The 14,879-nt window shown below is 36.2% G+C and overlaps 1 long non-coding RNA gene across 1 annotated transcript; it reads right to left on the bottom strand.

The window, feature by feature from the left end:
• Positions 1 to 8,719: 8,719 nt before the first annotated feature.
• Positions 8,720 to 10,971, bottom strand: LOC133311634 (uncharacterized). The gene is made up of 4 exons (XR_009751570.1): positions 10,687 to 10,971; positions 9,707 to 9,780; positions 9,558 to 9,621; positions 8,720 to 8,986 (listed from the first exon to the last, which is right to left on the bottom strand). It is a non-coding gene; the product is annotated as an uncharacterized LOC133311634 (long non-coding RNA).
• Positions 10,972 to 14,879: the final 3,908 nt, after the last annotated feature.

Below are 14,879 nucleotides of genomic sequence, written 5' to 3'. Positions count from 1 at the left end.
AAACTAGTCAAGTTTATTCAAAATGATAAATCTTTGAACATCGTTTCTATTAGAAGTGATCATGGGGGAGAATTTCAAAATCAAGACTTTGAAATCTTTTGTGATGAAAATGGAATTCAACACAATTTTTCCACGCCTAGGACTTCACAACAAAATGGAGTTGTAGAAAGGAAAAATCGTGTCTAAACAATCTTCCAAAATACTTTTGGACGGATGCCGTAAGCACCGCTTGCTATGTTATGAACCGTGCATTAATTAGACCCATTTTAAAGAAAACTCCCTATGAACTTTACAAAGGAAGAAAACCAAATATTTCACACTTTCACATTTTTGGTTGCAAGTGTTTTGTTTTAAACAATGGAAAAGATAACCTTGGCAAATTTGATTCAAAATCCGATGAAGGTATATTTCTAGGATATTCACTCACAAGTAAAGCATTTAGAATATATAACAAAAGAACTATGGTACTTGAAGAATCAATTCATGTGATTTTTGATGAGACTAACCCTTCGTTGTCAAGAAAAGAAAATTGTGATGATGATATTGTAGAAATCTTGGGCAACATGAACTTAAATGACAAAAAGCAAAAGGATGAACACAAAGAGATGGAGCAAAATCAAAATGAAGGAACCTCTCAAGCCAACAAGAATGAATGTGATCTTCCAAAGGATTGGAAATCGGCAAAAGGTCACCCCATTGATGCGATAATAGGTGATATGTCAAAAAGGGTAACTACTAGAAACTCCATTAGAAATATTTGTAATCATTTAGCATTTGTTTCACAAATTGAACCTAGAACCATTGATGAAGCAATTATTGATGAACATTGGTTCTTGGCCATGCAAGAAGAATTAAATCAATTTGAAAGAAACCAAGTTTGGGAACTTGTACCACGACCCAATGATTACTCAATAATTGGCACTAAATGGGTTTTTAGGAACAAGCTAGATGAAAATGGCATAATTACTAGAAACAAAGCTAGACTTGTTGCTAAAGGATATAATCAAGAAGGAGGAATTGATTTCGATGAAACATATGCTCCCATTGCTAGATTAGAAGGCATAAGATTATTGCTTGCATTTGCATGTATGATGGACTTCAAACTATTTCAAATGGATGTCAAAAGTGCTTTTTTGAATGGGTATATTCAAGAAGAGGTTTATGTTGATCAACCACCCGGTTTTGAAAATCATGACTTTCCTAACCATGTTTTTAAACTTAAAAAGGCGTTATATGGGTTAAAGCAAGCTCCAAGAGCTTGGTATGAAAGGTTAAGCAAGTTCCTTTTAGAACAAGGTTTTGAAAGAGGAAAGGTTGATACAACACTTTTCATAAAAAGGAAACATAATCATATTTTGCTTGCTCAAATATATGTTGATGATATTATATTTGGTGCATCTAATATCAAACTTTGTGAGGAATTTGCTAACACCATGAAAAGTGAATTTGAGATGTCAATGATGGGTGAACTCAATTTCTTCCTTGGTCTTCAAATCAAACAAGAGAAAGATGGAATCTTCATCAATCAAAGCAAATATTGTAAAGAGTTGCTCAAGAAGTTCGGAATGGAAAGTTCAAAAGAAATTGACACTCCTATGAGTACATCTTGTACGTTAGACAAGGATGAATGAGGTAAGCCCGTTGAAATCACTCGATATAGAGGTATGATTGGCTCACTTCTTTACTTAACTGCAAGTAGACCAGATATTATGTTTAGCGTGTGCATGTGTGTTAGATTTCAAGCCAATCCTAAAGAATCACACTTAAGTGCCGTAAAGAGAATTTTGAGATATCTTATAGGCACTACCCAAGTGGGACTATGGTACCCAAAGGGAGCTCCATGTGAGCTTATAGGTTATTCCGACTCCGACTTTGCCGGTTGCAAATTGGATAGGAAAAGCACTAGTGGCACTTGCCACTTTCTTGGTTGCTCACTAGTTTCTTGGCATAGCAAGAAACAAAATAGTGTAGCATTGTCCACGGCCGAAGCGGAATATGTAGCGGCCGGTAGTTGTTGTGCACAAATTATTTGGATGAAACAACAACTTAAGGACTTTGGGCTTGATCTTGATCATATCCCTATTAGGTGTGACAACACTAGTGCTATCAACATAACCAAAAATCCCATTATGCACTCAAGAACTAAACATATTGATATTCGTCATCACTTTATAAGAGATCATGTTCAGAATGGTGATTGTGTTTTAGAACATGTTGAGTCCTCAAAGCAATTGGCGGATATCTTTACAAAACCTCTCTCAAAGGATATTTACACAAACCTAAGACGAGAAATTGGCTTAATTGATCCATCATGCTTGTAAATATATATCTATATGCTTTCACTCTTCTCATATTTTAAATCACTAACTTGAGCGTCAGAGTTTTCCCCAAAGTCTATTTGCAGGTACTTTGTGTACTTGACATCTTGGGAAAACTAGGAGAACAAATGCCTTGTGTTTGTAAGCTTTTAATGTTGAAGTTCCAATCACACCCTTGGAGGTAAGCATGTTAAAAAGTAATTCATCATCATACATAGCTCTAATCATAAACTATCTCTCATCTATATGTTTGTTAATACGAAAAATTTGCAAAAACTCAGTACTGTCACTGCTCATTTACTGCATTCTGTACTGCAGTATCCGAATACTTTACAAAGTATTTGAATACTTTCATTCTCCAGAAAGTATTCGAATATCAATCGAAAAGTATTCGAATACTTTTCTCTGACAAAAAGTATTCGAATACCATACGAAAAGTATTTGAATACCCCTGCAGTTAATGCTCTAATTTCTGAGTTTTTATTCGAATACCCAACCCCATTTCCCTTTTGTCTCTCACCATGCCCTAAGATCTTGCTCTCCTCTCTGCATCCAAGCGAGTCTAGTACTTAAGCTCTTGGACTCTGATTTTTATTTTTCTTCTTCATTCTCGTTTGAACTCTAACAGGTATGCCTCCTTGAACTGTGTTCCAACTTGCCTGTCACACATGGTTTCTTCATGATGCTTTCTCTGACATATTCCACATGCTTGTCTGCTGTTTGAACTGCACTCCTGTTTCCCATATATCTTCATTTGTGTTGATTCTACTCTGAACTATGCTATTTAACTTTAAGGTTTATGTATTGCAATTTCTGGGTTTGAATGCACTGATTTTGGGCTTCTGATGAAGCAATATTCGAATACTGATGAATAAGTATTCGAATACTTCTCCTTCAAGAAAAGTATTCGAATACTGTTCGACAAGTATTCGAATACTTCTCTTTCAAAGAGAGTATTCGAATACCAGTCATGCAGTAGTCGAATACCACTGCAAAAGTATCCGAATACTCCCAAAAGTATTCGAATACTTTCTTCTGTTGTATGCTTTTCTGCTATTTCTTTTTGCTGTTGTTGTGCATTTTTTAATCCACATATCATTTCTTAATGCCTTCATCTGTTTCCTCTCAGGTCTCCTCATGGCTAGCTCATCCACTCAGCATCAGACTCGCTCAAAGTTTGTCCCTGACCTTCCAACTGCCGAGGCCGCCAACTTTACCCGCTACTTTCCTAATAACCCCTCTCAGCAGAAGAAGTTTGCCACTAGCTATCTTCGCTGACCGATCATTGAGCCAAAGTACCTTGACTCTGCCTTCTTTGTGGAGGAAGGATTTGAGGTCACTACCATCCTGGAGGGAGTCCATCTGCTGGACTTTCCTGAGCTCAATCGCCCATACGTAGCACCTATGGTTCGAGCATTCTATCAAAATTTAACCTACAACAACCGTGTGCTGCAATCCAAGATCAAGGATGTCACTATCAAGATCTATCCACAGGATTGGACCACCCCCATTGGCTATATTCGGACTGGCGATCTAGAGTTTGATGGCTCTGACTACCGCAGCTATGAAGAATATGAAAAAGAAACATTCATTCAAACCATTGTTCGAGGAGGCACATATAAATTTGGCATGACCAAATTCTCTGTTGTATGTCTGACAGTGCCTCACAGGATCCTCCACTATATCATCACTCATGTCATCTCACCTAGAGGAGGCAATCATGCTGTGGTCCTCAACACTGACTTATTCTTTATGTGGGCCATCCTTAACAAGACAGCAATCTACTGGCCAGACACAATATGCCGCATCATGCTCGCCGCTCATCATCATGAGCATTCTCCTTTTCCCTTTCCTATGCTGATTCAGGCCATCATGGAGCACAGTCAGGTTCCAATTATTGGGGAGGCAAAGACCCCATTGAAGAACAATCATAAAATTGCCGGCACCCAGCTGAAAAATGTGGCCTTCACAAGGTAGCAGGCGCGTGGGTATACTCCTCTGTTGCTCCTGCTGCTCCTATGGATGAGGATGCCCTTATTCATGATAATGCTTCTGCCGATGCTGCTGCTCCTGCCGATGCAGCCGCTACTGCCGATGCCTTTCTCCCTCCAGTCACTCGACGCCGACGTCCATGTCGCCGTCCTGCCACTCTCGACGATGTGCTGGACTATCTGGAGGATATGGATGATATCATAGGCAGCCGTCTCTTCCGCATCGAGCGTCATCTTGGCATGCTTAATGAGGATGACGGCACTACAGGCATCTCTCCTCCTGGTTCACCAGAGATCTGACACAGTCATTCTGCTGCTGACTGTTCTTTTTTATGCTACTTACTTTGATGCTGCCTGTTAATCACTTTTTGGTTCTTATTTGCTTTATATGGCTAGATACTTATCTTTTTCATAACTCTGATATTATATCAATCGTATGCTAATCTACATTTCCTGCTTATTATGCATTAAATTACTCTGTTGTTTTTTATGTTGCCAAAGGGGGAGAAGATATTGCAAAATTGAGAAAGTTATATAAACTAAGGTAAATAGGGGAGCACAAGTACCAAAGGTAAACATAGATCTAGAACTCTGCCTTTTACGACCATCCACATATTAAGGGGGAGTCTTAGTATCATTTTATCAAAATACATATTGCACTAACTCCTCTTCTCAATTTAAGTTTGTCATCATCAAAAAGGGGGAGATTGTGAAACCAATGCGCTTAATATGGAGAATTCAATCATACAAGAGTTTTGATGATAACAAACAAGTATAGAAGCGATGTTAAGGATAATACAACTCACAACAATCAAAAGCCCAAGGAAGCAATTCAAACAAGTCAACAAGAGCAAATCAGTCAACACATAAGATCATCATTGATTCATGCTCTTGAGAGCCTAGATCTAAATGTAAAGGTAATTGATAAATGATGCATAAAAGAGCTCAAAGGGTAATTAACTCTATGCATGTAATATCCATATCATCTATCACTTGAAAGCATTAATTGTTATGAAAAATATCCTTGGCATGTTTTAATAAACTTCAAAACATTTTGTTAAAGTCAAGGAAATACATTGAAAGTGATTAGAGACCAAAAAGAACACTTTACAACTCATAAAACTGCATAATTAAAGAAAGTATTCGAATACTCCATTTCCTGTATTCGAATACTTATGCTAAGAACAAAGTATTCGAATACCGTGAGAAAAGTATTCGAATACCAGTTGAAGTATTCGAATACCTCACGAATAGTATTCGAATACTTACTGGTCAGTAAGCAGTATAACGGCTATAAACGATTAGTTTTGTGAAAATGTGTGTTCAAAGGGTCATGGGGGGCCACTATAAGTAGTGATCACTATTCACATTGATGGGACACTTTTCCTAATCATTATTCTTGCTCTATTTCATATCATTTGCTTACTTTCTATCATATTGATCATAAATCACCTTTGAGCTCTAATCTTGTGTCATTGATCAATACCTATAAGCTTCAACTTGTATAATTTGTACTTCAAGAGTACATATCCCCTTCTAAATACTCTCAATCTGTTCATTTGCGTTAAGGGTAGTGAGACCCTAGTGAGAGAGGTTGCTCATAACCTAAGTAAGTGAGTGGAAGTGTAAAGGTTTCAAGAATCGATATTCTTGAAGGTTGTAGTGGTTTGTCAAGCACCCTTGAAGCTTGATATTTTAGTGGAAAGTTGAACGGGCGAGTTCAATCTGGACGTAGGTCACGGTGGTGGTGACCGAACCAGGATATATAGTGTTTACAATCTCTCTAACTCTTCATCTCTTTATATTAGCATTATTTGATCACTTGAACCTTTTATCTCTTCTCTTTACATACCATTGGCTTGTGTTAACTTCTAGTCTCTCATCTTTGTTTGTGTCAATTTATATTATTCTAAGAAAATCGATTTCAAGAAAGAAAGTGAGGCACTTTTTGAAAATATTTTTAATACTTTTCGAAAGTTGAGACCACTTGTCCAACAACTTTCTCACTATATTCTTAAAAATTACGATTTTCAGTAGAAAAAATAAAATTATCCACTAAGAAACGCTCGTTACTATATATAGCCGGAAATTTTGTTTCCATTGATTGAAATCCAAAAACAACTTTCGGGCAAGAAACTCCTGTGCTCAACTTCGTCACTGGGTGCTTGGATTTGCGAAACAACTGAATCCCCAAGCCGCAAGGTAAATAGCATAATTTCCATTCCTCTTTTACCGAACTTCATCAATGATTTTCTAGGTTTTAACTTACCAATTTGACCACAAAATTCAAACACACATTTTAATAATTTGTATTGTGAAATGGGATATGGAGGATTTTTTTTATTTTTTTGGATTATCACTTCCAAAAGGTTTTTCTCGTTCCACCATGTGAATGGAGAAAATTATCACTATCATGTAATACTGATAGTGCTTAAACCGGATTAGGTCGCCGCCCTTTATCATGGGTAAGACTATACTCGAACCGTATATGGAAATTTGTGGATATATTCAAAAATAAATAAATAGATAAATACATTTTTGAAGCATTTGCCTAACTTTTTCTAGGTCAGGTATGGAAACCGAGGGGAATTCGATGAAGAGACAAAGGGAAAGTGAAAGAGATAGAGAAGAGGAGAGGGACAGGCTCAATGACTTGCCTGACTGTGTTCTGCTCCATATATTGAATTTCATTAACACAAAACAAGCTGTTCAGACTTGTGTCTTGTCTAAAAGGTGGAAGCACCTTTGGAAGCGTCTCACTAATCTTAAAATCCATTCCTCGGAGTTTAGGACACTTGACATTTTTAGAAAATTTGTGTCTTTGGTTCTGTCTAGTCGAGATGGCTCCATTTCCCTACATAGTCTTGAGTTCAGGCGTCGTGGTTCCTCTTTTCCTTCAATTTTGAATAGGGTCATGAGATATGTTGCATTGCACAATGTCCAGCAGTTGACAGTCAAAGTTGATGTAATTGACACTTTAGTGTCTATCATCGGTTCTTGTCAGTCTTTGACATTTCTGAAGATTACCCTGCGGGATTACCTTTACACAGTTAAACTTCCAAATTCTCTGCAGTTTCCTGCATTAAAAAGCTTGTATCTTGAGAATGTTATGTTTACTGCAAGCGACAATACCTGTGCTGAGCCTTTTTCAACCTGTATGATGCTGAATACTTTGGTAATTAAAAGTTGTTCTTTGCATCGTGATGTAAGAGTCTTCTCCATATCTAATTCTAACTGTAACAGCCCGTTACGTACCGGTATTGTTAACATTAATTATGATATTAAGCGCAGTTACAATCACAGCAGTTCATTTAAAAAAACGAGAATAAATTTTTTCCGACTATTACGCGAGCATTTAAATCCTAAAAAGCGTAATAATTAAAAGCTGTGACCGTAACCGTAAACTCTTGCGGAAGACTTATTTCAACTATTTTTATAACTTACATCATTTATTATGAGTTACTAAGGAGTTCCCATAAACTCACTTAGCCTATTTCCAACTTTACATTTTTACCAATTCGAACATGTTTCACTCTAAATTTTTCTGCGACCAAACCGATCGCAACCAACCCTTCTTCTCAGATTATATTTTTGTATTACTTAATTCCCTTTTTAACAAGCTATCATACGCTCAATTCGGAGCTCATTTGCTCCGGTTATCGCCGTTTGAAGTTGGATAAGCAATTAGCCCAAACAACCCCAAAAACAACTCCAAACCACTCACATTACTCGAATTACTGCACTCAATCCGCTCAACCATTTGCTCTCAAATTTTTATCCCACAAACTAGACATCTAAAACTTCATTTTGATATATCACACGCTTAATTTGGCGGAGAAACGAAGCGGGAATTAATTTCCCAAATCCGGTCCAGAATCTGCCTCAGGTGCAGGGGCACATGGGCAGTCCGTGTTTCTCTATTTTTTTCAGGCCGAAGATCAACCCAGAATTTCCTTAAATTTTGACACAAGGTAGAGGACATCTCAACCTTCAAAATGGAGTATGGCACGTCCCTAGGGGACTTCTATGGAGGGAGATATGCTCTCCCGAAGTTCGCCTAAAATCTGCCAATTCTACAGAAAATTCGCCAGAGTTTCCTTTGTTTTTCCAATAATCCCAAATTTGTAAAAGATCATTTAAACCTCAAATGTACCTAATAAACACATGATAATACAGTAATAATCCAATGGGTGGCACACACAAGGACCAACAACGCCTTGGGGCACTTACAACCCAATCCAGTTTATAGTTATTAAACATAGAGTCCATATTAATCATTCTTAAGTAGTTGCAATCACTAACACTTTTTTCATGCATATTTCCATCATACATATTATCATAACCTAAAATAGGCCTAAGGCCCTTCCATCATAATTAGACATGCATCAATACTATTATAATATGGCTTTACAAATTACAACTTGAAACTAAAACTTCAAATTACATTCTTCTAAAATTTCAACTTAATTTAAAAGACAACATAACCAAATACATCACTACTAGACTTAGGCAAAATGGCATGAACAAGATGCTAATGAAGCTACTAATAAATACAAATGACATGTTCATGCCCTAAGTCTAGCCTAGGCCACACGGCCAACAAAATGCAAAATATGAAGCGCTCCAGCGCTCACTCTGCGGGCCTCTTGCCCGAGGCTCCTGCTCCACTGCTACCTCCTGAAATAAATGCCCCGAGACGGGGTGAGATATACGAATATATCTCAGTAACCAAGAGGTTCTGGAGAAAACTCCACCCAATGGTTCACTTCGATGCATATCAATAGAATACAACAACCACTTTGAAAACGGGGTATAGCAAGGGATTTAGAGAATGGGGAATATAAAGAAAACAAAATACGACGATACGGGATGGTAACCCCAATTCCACGTACGCCCTCGGCATATATAAGCCTATGGGTATCATCCAAGGTGTGTTCACAGAAACCACAACCATGATGCCCAAACCAACCAAAACGCCAAAGACATTCCTAGTGTGCTCCTACCCGGATCACACACCATGACCGCAGTCAACTGGAACTCCCTCCTGGAGACCTATCCAGCGGAAGTCCGAAAATGCCCGAAGGCTAATAAAACTGTCTACTGGCCAGAGACTCGGTACCGCAGTACCCATAGCAATAATGCATGCATGCTCATGTGTTCTATACTATTCATACACACTTCCTACCGTTGCCATCAACTGGCAAGGTGGAACAGAAAAGGGGAACAAGCCCCAGTACCAAGAGGTTACCTTAATTCGTGTTTCCACAAGCTCCGTAGCAGCTTATCCCTCAACTCGGTACACAGCGGAATGCCTACACAGAGGACATTCCCAATCACTCTCAGTTCAACCCATACATGTTAATTTATAATTACACATGCAATGAACCAATTTCTTACCTCAATCCACTTGGTCCCGGACCAAGGGCAATTCACTGATTCAAGATTCGGGATTCAGGTCGATGTACGGCAACCTATACAATAACGTACATCCATCAGTACTCGTCAAATAGTATCAAAACGCAAAAACACAAAAATCCTCCCCATCTTCCCTTGATGGTTCGGCCATTGTAGTGTAAATGTGAGATTTATTTTTCTAAATTTTCTTTCTCATTTTGTTACGTCTCATTAGGTTGTCAATAAGCCAATTCAAGTGCCGGTTCGTCATTTTCGCGTCGGATTACATCAGGAAGCGAAAACCGCAAAATCCCCCCTTTTTCCCTTGGAGGTTCGGCCATATAGGTGTTAATTGGGGATTTATTTTTCTAAATTTTCTTTCTCATTATAGTACCCATCCTTGGGTTGCCATAAGGCCATTTCAACTGTCGTTTCGCCGTTTTATGTCTTTTAAGCATCGTTTCGCTAAATATTTCGCTCTAGGTTCATTTATGCCAACTAAACCACTTATTATTTTTCCATTGATTCTAACACTTGCCAATCACAACACAACCCATCTAAGCACTATATAACTACACAAATCATCATCCAAATCATTTTTCATCATCAATTCACTCATTTTTCCTCAAAGGTTCGAATCTTGCCCTATGACATTCCAAAGAATTTCCATTCAATTTTAATCACTCCAACCTTCACACAACCTATCATATCATCATACCATCATGCCACAATTCATCAAACAAGTCTCAACACCAAAATTCACAAGTCCAAAATCATGATCATCAAATTTTTCTAAGTTAAATTCATCAATTTTCACCAATAAATTTCATCGCATTTCTAGCTTTAATACATCATTCTAACACATTATCATCTAATACACATTTTCAAATTGAGCTCTCTAACGTCACTATTCATCATATCAAAGTTTAGGTTTTCAAAATCAAATCATCACCATCAACCATTTAAAATGCAAGAACACTCACCCAAATGGAAGGTACAAGGCTCCTCCTAACTATACTCCACCATTGGAGCACTTGGAAGCTCCAAGAACACAAAATTCCTCACCAAAACCGCAGCTGTAAATGGCCAAGATCTCCTCACACACGCGATTTCAAGGCTCAAGAGTGGTATCAATGTGTTTAGGAGGTGTTTTCCAACAAGTTTCAAGACAAAAATCGTTGGATTCGGTGGAGATTTGACCAAGTTATGGAAGAAAGAAAGCTTGAGCAATTCTTGGCCATGGAGGGGCTGCTGCACGCGGGAGAGAAGAGAGGGAGGAGAGAGAAAGTGTGAAAAAAAAGGTGAGTTTGACTCACTTAAGTCACAGGCGGGTCCCACACGCGTTTTAACTTTAATCAATCACCTAATTTCAACCACAAATTCATGACCTACATATTTTTCTTGTTCATGTCATATTTTTGTTTCCCAAAAATACTGATAAAATTTTCACGCTTATCGGTACAATTATACCGCAGTATTTTTACACCGGAAAATCACTATTCATCAATTTTTCCCAAAATGACTCAATTCCATCAAATTTCATCAAAATCATATTTCCTAACTCAAAAAAACATTTACAACTCATATTTGAAACCTAGAGCTCAAAACTCAATCGGCACGTTTTACGGTGCAATCGTACCGCGGTATTTTTACCCGCGAAAAACACTATTCACTGATTTTTCTGAAACTTGCCTGTCCACTCAATTTTTCGTTCTGAACCCATTTCCAGGGTTATTTTTACCATCTGAGACCTTCTACTCAATTTTTATCTTCCTAGGGTTGCGTGTTGGCTAATTACCGTTTTGCCCTTTCTTTGTATTTTGGCCTAATCTTTTGGATTTTCACTAATCCATCACTTGATTGCTCACTTAATATTTTAATTACTTGATTTAAAATTGTGAGGTGTTATACTAACCTTTCGAATTTGACCATATGCAATGAGCTCAGAGGACAAGCTCATAAATTGGTGCTTTCTGTTCCAAATCTCAGTTCTCTTACTATCCTACGTGATCCTATTCACCAAATATTCTTTGCATGCAATCTTTCTTTTCTTAAAGAAGTAAATATTGATGCTGTTTTTCCTCGGAAGAAAGATTTAGTCATCATAAGCTGGCTAAAAATGCTCCCAAATGTAAAAATAATGACGCTCTCTTCAACTATCCTTCATATGATACAAAATGTAAGTTACTTTAGTAAAAAATTTCCTTTCCTTTCTGTTTGGCTTATTTTTTGTATGCATTCTTATGTCAAAATTTGTGCAGTTATTCAATCTCGCATTTCTAATTATGTAGGATCTCTCAAATCCTGATTCAATGAGAACTCAACCTCCTTGCTTTGTTAGTTTGGAGTCATTGAAAGTGAAAATGTATTCATCTGCACGTCTATGTTATGAGCAAGTAAGCAGGGCAGTGACGTACTTACTTCAAAACTCTCCACTGGCCAGAGTTGATATCATAAATTGCTGAAAGTGATATCCATGCTTAACTCTTTAGGTAGATATTTTTCCAATTATTCAGTTTTTACCTCATTTAATGCTTCCCTCTCTACCTATATCATGAACTCTATTTATGTTTTATCATTGGTCTTTTTTAGTTTTTTATTTTAATCAATATGTTTGTTTTGTAGTAGTTTCCCTTCTAAAATGTCATGTCAAGTTGTTTGTGATAGAGGCAGACTCCCTTATGTGTTCCTGCTGCCTTGGCCTTATATATTATCGTATTGCTTTTGCAATGTGGTGTGGTGTAGATATCTATACTCTGCTTGCATTCTTCAGCAGGCAATTTGTAAAAAAATTTAGAAGTGGCTGCTACACCCAGGGCACGATATATTATGTTTAGAATGGAATTGATATTGGACTTTACGGTTTTCTTTTTCCATGGTTAGAAATTCGACTCCTCCAAACAGTGAATTATTTGTTTGGGTGCGTCTTAATTCATAGCAAAGGTTAACTGAATCTCAGTTTGAAAGTTTTATCTTCCTTCTTGATCGCGCATCTCGGTACTGATTGCCATTTTATTTAACATATTCGGTATAATTATAATATGCGTAATGTTTGTGATTATTTTGAAAATTTTAGTTTGTAAATTCTTTGTATTACTTTGAGCTAGTAAAGGTTATTGCTCACCTTCCGTGTGGATTTAAGGGACAGCGCAGTGGGCTTGCACGTAACGCTAGTGTGCTTATCTTATTGAATTGTAAATGAATCAAGATTCAAGACATTGGGTAGCTTGTGTGCCAGCTTGACTTAGAGCGCATTTGTTTCAACTTTCAAGAAAAAGTAACTTTTATCTCTTCCTTATTTTAAAAGTGTTTTTTACAAAAGTTAAAGCTATTTATATTTTTATAAAAATATTTAATTTTAAAAAAAAATATATGACTTTTGGCTTCTGTTTTTTTTTTTATAAGTTAAAATTTTTAGCTTTTAAAAAAAGTAAGTTTTTGACTTTTTTTGTGACTTCCGTTTTTTTTAAAAGCAGACATCTAAACGAACTTAAAGTGAAAATTGTTTTTTTTTTTTTTTTTGAAAAAAAGTAGTTTTTTGAGAGAAAAAAGTCAATCCAAACGGGCTCTTACTTTCGATTCTAGCTTACATTTTCGATTCTAGCTTACATTTGAGTAAATGTCAACATGTATCATATTAGGTCCGTGATATTTTGTATGGATAATATATTTAAGATTATTTAATTGAGTTGAACTTGGATATAAGCATAGTAGTTTGAGATGATTATGATGGTAATTGAGGAATGACTGATGAATATGGTTATTTGCACTGGGTGGGTATAATTTAAAGCATGCAAGAATGACGCGAATTATCCCAAAAGACTTTCTTTCTTATTGGGTATAATTGACTCTTTATGTGTTCTAAACCAGTTATTTAGATTTTTTTTTTTTTGTAAATTAGATTTGCTTTAACAAATTAACAATTGATGGGATATCAAAATAATATAAACCATTAAAAAGATTTTTACCCAACATTTTAAGGTTTTGGGTTGAAGTAATTTTTTACATGATATCGGAGCTTTAGTGACCAGAAAGTCATGAGGTCGATTTTCAATGCCCCTACTTGTGGAATTAAATAAGCATAAGGTAAAGAAAAAATTAAAAAAAAGGTCTATGCAATATCCACGTTTCAAGTCCAAAGAGCTCTTAGGTGATGGGGTGTAATAGAAAATAATATAAATCATTAAAAAGATCTTTACTCAATACCTTAAGATTTTGGGTTGAAGTGGTTCTTTACAGAGATATTCAGCTTAATATTATATTAATAGATGGTAAACTTGATATTCATCATTATATGGTGTCTATATATTATATTGATATATTTTACATACCAATATTTGCTGTATTTTTTATGCATTGTCGCATATGGCAGGTGGAGTCTAATTGCAATGTGAAAGGTTATATCTACAAAAATTTTGTTTACAAACAACACTGTCTGACTGGTCATACACTAATCAACAGTGTATGACCGGTCATACTTAATGTAATTTATAAAAAGAAAATTGTAAGCAGATCCTTCTCCAATTGCAATATCTGCCCTCTAATCGCATTTTGAAAGTAAAAAATGATCCATGATCCTATATCGAAGTTCTATCTATCATGACCCTAACTGTAAAGTAGGATTGAAGCTTCTTGATTCTATGATTATTGCAAGAAAAAATTCATAGTTAGGAAGTCGTTGATGTAAAAAAATAACATTAATATAGATGTTAACAACTCGGTCGAGATATTGGGTCACTGGATCATTGGTTCAATCGAGTTCAACCGAATTTACTGTTCACATATCAAAAAATATATAAATATTATTTATATTAAAAATTCACATAAGAAAACTATTAATGAGCTTCAAAAAATAAATTGATTCTCAATGATAGCAAATATTATATACTTTTAGGCTTTTAGCTCTAGACTATATCTTAACATTGGATTAAAATTGCAATGTAAGCTAAATGCACTTTTTGTGCCTTGACATAACACAGATAAACTAAATCATGATAACAAATGGTAGACATGAAATATACACTAAGGAGAAAGTGTTCACCATTGAGATGAGACCATCAGTATTTATCTCCACTTAACTTCTAGATATCATTATTAAGATGCAACTAAATTACATAAATGAAATGTACTAATCCAAAATACCTTCTTATTTTTACCTTACCTTTTAATTATATTT

Source organism: Gastrolobium bilobum, unplaced genomic scaffold, assembly GCF_033153095.1.
Source record: "Gastrolobium bilobum isolate Gb01-03AN ecotype WA unplaced genomic scaffold, APGP_CSIRO_Gbil_v1 utg24292, whole genome shotgun sequence".
In the NCBI taxonomy this organism is placed as follows: Eukaryota; Viridiplantae; Streptophyta; class Magnoliopsida; order Fabales; family Fabaceae; genus Gastrolobium; species Gastrolobium bilobum.
The sequence above is the reverse complement of the archived record's forward strand: the minus strand, read 5'-3'. Positions and strand labels throughout refer to the sequence as shown.